This window comes from Labrus mixtus, chromosome 23 (genome assembly GCF_963584025.1).
Source record: "Labrus mixtus chromosome 23, fLabMix1.1, whole genome shotgun sequence".
NCBI lineage: Eukaryota > Metazoa > Chordata > Actinopteri > Labriformes > Labridae > Labrus > Labrus mixtus.
In genome coordinates this window covers 20,996,563-21,001,562 of record NC_083634.1, presented here as the reverse complement: position 1 = coordinate 21,001,562, position 5,000 = coordinate 20,996,563, and the positions used below count along the sequence as shown (strand labels likewise).

Here is a 5,000-nt window from a genome sequence, read left to right as displayed (position 1 = left end):
ACTTCTCTTGCCCGCTTCCATCGCTGCAACACCTGTTGACCTGATAACTGCTCTCATATCTGACAAACTGAGGGGCGTCCAAAACGGCCGTGTTGGTGTGTCTTAAAAGCGTCTACCTTCTCTGGTCCAAACAAATCCAGATCATTCAGGAGCAGAATCTAAAGTTAGAAGGAGGACATACTGGCTGCTGCATTGTTGTCAGAGAAGCCAGCACTTCAACATGTTTCCTTAATGATCAGATAGTAAGATACCTTTATCATCTCACTCTCTACACATCTCACTGATTGGACCTTTATCATCTCACTCTCTACACAGCTCACTGATTGGACCTTTAACATCTCACTCTCTACACAGCTCACTGATTGATCCTTTATCATCTCACTCTCTACACAGCTCACTGATTGATCCTTTATCATCTCACTCTCTACACAGCTCACTGATTGATCCTTTATCATCTCACTCTCTACACAGCTCACTGATTGGACCTTTATCATCTCACTCTCTACACAGCTCACTGATTGATCTTTAGTAAACACAGCAAAGAAAAGAGACGAGAGAAAGATGGATGCATAACAGACCGCGTGTAGGAGGAGAGATGACACATTTTCATTTTCTCTCATCAACTCAACGTCATACGTGTGTGTGTCTGTGTGTCTGTGTGTGTGTGTGTCTGTGTGTGTCTGTGTGTGTGTGTCTGTGTGTGTGTGTGTCTGTGTGTGTGTGTGTGTGTGTGTGTGTGTGTGTGTGTGTGTCTGTGTGTGTGTGTGTCTGTGTGTGTGTGTGTCTGTGTGTGTGTGTGTGTGTGTGTGTGTGTGTGTGTGTGTCTGTGTGTCTGTGTGTGTGTGTGTCTGTGTGTGTGTGTCTGTGTGTGTGTCTGTGTGTGTGTCTGTCTGTGTGTGTGTCTGTGTGTCTGTGTGTGTGTGTGTGTGTGTCTGTGTGTGTGTGTGTCTGTGTGTCTGTGTGTGTGTGTGTCTGTGTGTCTGTGTGTGTGTGTGTGTGTGTGTCTGTGTGTGTGTGTGTCTGTGTGTCTGTGTGTGTGTCTGTGTGTCTGTGTGTGTGTGTGTCTGTGTGTCTGTGTGTCTGTGTGTGTGTGTGTCTGTGTGTCTGTGTGTGTGTGTGTGTGTGTGTCTGTGTGTGTGTGTGTCTGTGTGTCTGTGTGTCTGTGTGTGTGACTGTGTGTGTGACTGTGTGTGTGTGTGTGTCTGTGTGTGTGACTGTGTGTGTGTGTGTCATACCTCCTCCCGTCACCATGACAGCGAGGACTCCCTCAGCCAATCAAGAGCAGAGTTAGTGTTTCAAACATTTGCGGCGGTAGTAAAACCGAACATCCTTCTCCTCCTCCTCCTCTTCCTCCCCCCCTCCTCCTCTTCCTCCTCTTCCCCCTCCTCCTCCTCTTCCTCCTCCTCTTCCTCCCCTCTCCTCCTCCTCCTCTTCCTCCCCCCCTCCTCCTCCTCTTCCTCCTCCTCCTCCTCTTCCTCCTCTTCCCCCTCCTCCTCCTCTTCCTCCTCCTCTTCCTCCCCTCTCCTCCTCCTCTTCCTCCCCCCCCTCCTCCTCCTCCTCTTCCTCCTCTTCCCCCTCCTCCTCCTCTTCCTCCTCCTCTTCCTCCCCTCTCCTCCTCCTCCTCTTCCTCCCCCCCTCCTCCTCCTCCTCTTCCTCCTCTTCCCCCTCCTCCTCCTATTCCTCCTCCTCTTCCTCCCCTCTCCTCCTCCTCCTCTTCCTCCCCCCCCCCTCCTCCTCCTCCCCCCTCCTCCTTCCTCCTCCTCCTCTTCGTCCCCCCCTCCTCCCTCCTCCTCCTCTTCGTCCCCCCCTCCTCCTCTTCTTCCTCCTCCTCTTCCTCCCCCTCTTCCTCCCCCTCCTCCTCCTTCCTCTTCCTCCTCCTCTTCCTCCCCCCACTCCTCCTCCTCTTCCTGCCCCTCCTCCTCTTCCTCCACCTCCTTCCTCCTCCTCCTCTTCCTCCTCCCCTCCTCCTCCTCCTCTTCCTCCCCCTCCTCCTCTTCCTCCCCCTCCTTCCTCCTCCTCCTCTTCCTCCCCCCCTCCTCCTCCTCTTCCTCCTCCTCTTCCTCCCCTCTCCTCCTCCTCCTCCTCCTCTTCCTCCTCCTCTTCCTCCCCTCTCCTCCTCCTCTTCCTCCCCCCCTCCTCCTCCTCCTCTTCCTCCTCTTCCCCCTCCTCCTCCTCTTCCTCCTCCTCTTCCTCCCCTCTCCTCCTCCTCCTCTTCCTCCCCCCCCTCCTCCTCCTCCTCTTCCTCCTCTTCCCCTCCTCCTCCTATTCCTCCTCCTCTTCCTCCCCTCTCCTCCTCCTCCTCTTCCTCCCCCCCTCCTCCTCCTCCTCCCCCCTCCTCCTTCCTCCTCCTCCTCTTCGTCCCCCCCTCCTCCCTCCTCCTCCTCTTCGTCCCCCCCTCCTCCTCTTCTTCCTCCTCCTCTTCCTCCCCCTCTTCCTCCCCCTCCTCCTCCTTCCTCTTCCTCCTCCTCTTCCTCCCCCACTCCTCCTCCTCTTCCTGCCCCTCCTCCTCTTCCTCCACCTCCTTCCTCCTCCTCCTCTTCCTCCTCCCCTCCTCCTCCTCCTCTTCCTCCCCCTCCTCCTCTTCCTCCCCCTCCTTCCTCCTCCTCCTCTTCCTCCTCCTCTTCCTCCCCTCTCCTCCTCCTCCTCTTCCTCCCCCCCTCCTCCTCCTCTTCCTCCCCCTCCTCTTCCTCCTCCTCTTCCTCCCCCCTCCTCCTCCTCTTCCTCCTCCTCTTCCTCCCCTCTCCTCCTCCTCCTCTTTCTCCCCCCTCCTCCTCCTCTTCCTCCCCCTCCTCTTCCTCCTCCTCTTCCTCCCCCCTCCTCCTCCTCTTCCTCCTCCTCTTCCTCCCCTCTCCTCCTCCTCCTCTTCCTCCCCCTCCTTCCTCCTCCTCCTCTTCCTCCCCCTCCTCCTCTTCCTCCTCCCCTCCTCCTCCTCTTCCTTCCCCCCCCCTCCTCCTCCTCCTCCTCCTCTTCCTCCTCCCCTCCTCCTCCTCCTCTTCCATCCCCTCCTCCTCCTCCTCCCCTCTCCTCCTTCCTCCTCCTCCTCCTTCTCTTCCTCCTCCTCCTCCTCCCCCTCCTCCTCCTCTGTCAGTCTTTCATCATTTCTCTTCATCTTCCTCATTTCTTTATCATTTATTATTTTTCAACCTCCAGTGTTTAAACATGAAGTTGATGCTGAAGTGTAACATCCTGCAGTACCTGGAGTGTCCACTAGAGGCTGAAGTGTAAACTCCTGCAGTTCCTTGAGTGTCCACTAGAGGCTGAAGTGTAAACTCCTGCAGTTCCTGGAGTGTCCACTAGAGGCTGAAGTGTAAAATCCTGCAGTTCCTGGAGTGTCCACTAGAGGCTGGCTGCAGAAGCACAGGAAGTCACATACACACCCATTCTAAAAAGTCTGTTTTTACAGCAGAGATTAACATGTTTACAGTCTGGTTCAAAAAACCAAATAGGTGTGATTATCAATCAACTTTTATTTGTATAACATCAACTCATAACAAGTGTTATCTCGAGACACTTTACAAAAAGCAGGTAAAAGACCTTACTTATTGTTATGTTACAAAGATCCGGCCTATCCATCATGAGCACTTTAGCAAAGCAGCAAAAGTTACAGTGGTAAGAAAAAACTGCCTTATTAAAAGGCAGAAATCTTCGGCCGGATCCCCGGCTCATGACGAAACAGTCTTCACAGGCCTAGACTGCACCGGGCTTAGAAAGGGATAGGGGGAGAGATGGGATAAGATGCAGGAAGAGGGATAGAGAGCAAGGGGGTGGGGGGAGGTAGACCGTCCATCAGCAATCCGGTGGGGAGGGGAGGGGGTTGTTCTGGCAAGCCGTCAACCAACGATCTTGAGGAGCCTAGGAGAGCTCAAGCGCTCCCAGGAAAGTAGGTGGTTAGTGACTGAGATTTATAGATAGATACATGCAGTAATATGATGTACTGTATATGCAGAGAGAGAGAGAGAGAGAGAGAGAGAGAGAGAGAGGAGCTCAGGGTGCCAGTTCCCCCGGTAGTCTAAGCCTATAGCAGCATAACTAAGAGCTGGTCTATACCAGCACCAGCCCTAACTATAAGGTTTATCAAAAAGGAAAGTTTTAAGTCTATTCTTAAAAATACAGACCGTGTCTGCCTCCCGGACCCCGGCTGGAAGGCGGTTCCAGAGGAGAGGAGCCTGATAACTGAAGGCTTTACCTCCCATAGTACACTTGGAGACTGTAGGTACCACCAGCAGGCCTGCACTCCGGGACCGCAACGCTCTCGAGGGGCAGTACGGCACTAGTAGCTCCTTAAGATAAGATGGTGCCTGGCCATTTAGAGCTTTGTAGGTGAGAAGAAGGATCTTGAATTCTATTCTAGACTGTATAGGGAGCCAGTGCAGAGAAGCCAGGACAGGAGTAATGTGGTCCCATTTCCTGGTTCTGGTCAGTACACGAGCTGCAGCATTCTGGACCAGTTGAAGAGTCTTTAGAGACTTACCAGAGCACCCTGACAAAAGAGAGTTACAATAATCCAGTCTGGAGGTAACAAATGCATGAACTAGTTTTTCTGCATCATTTTGGATATTGATCTTGGATATATTACGAAGGTGAAAGTAGGCTGTTCTTGAAACTTGACTGATGTGAGAGCTAAAGGACATATCTTGATCAAAAATAACTCCTAGATTCCTAACAGTGGTGCTAGATGCCAGGCTGATGTCATTAAGGACAGTCAAATCACTAGAAAAAGTCTCTCTGAGGTTCTTAGGGCCTAGCACAATAACTTCAGTCTTGTCTGAGTTAAGTAGCAAAACATTTCTGGTCATCCAGGTCCTAACGTCCTTAAGGCATGTTTCTAGCTGACATAACTGACTGGTACCATCGGGCTTCATTGATACATAAAGCTGAGTATCATCTGTATAACAATGAAACTGTATGGAGTGTTTCCTCATAATATTTCCCAGAGGAAGCATATATAATGTAAAGAGAATTGGTCCAAGCACTGAACCTTGTGGGACTCCATGGCAAAC

The 5,000-nt window shown here is 52.2% G+C and overlaps 1 protein-coding gene across 1 annotated transcript in view; it reads left to right on the top strand.

The window, feature by feature from the left end:
• Positions 1–5,000, top strand: part of LOC132958111 (atrial natriuretic peptide-converting enzyme-like) — a 21,966-nt gene that overhangs the window by 2,046 nt on the left and 14,920 nt on the right. The gene's annotated exons all lie outside the window — the stretch shown is intronic.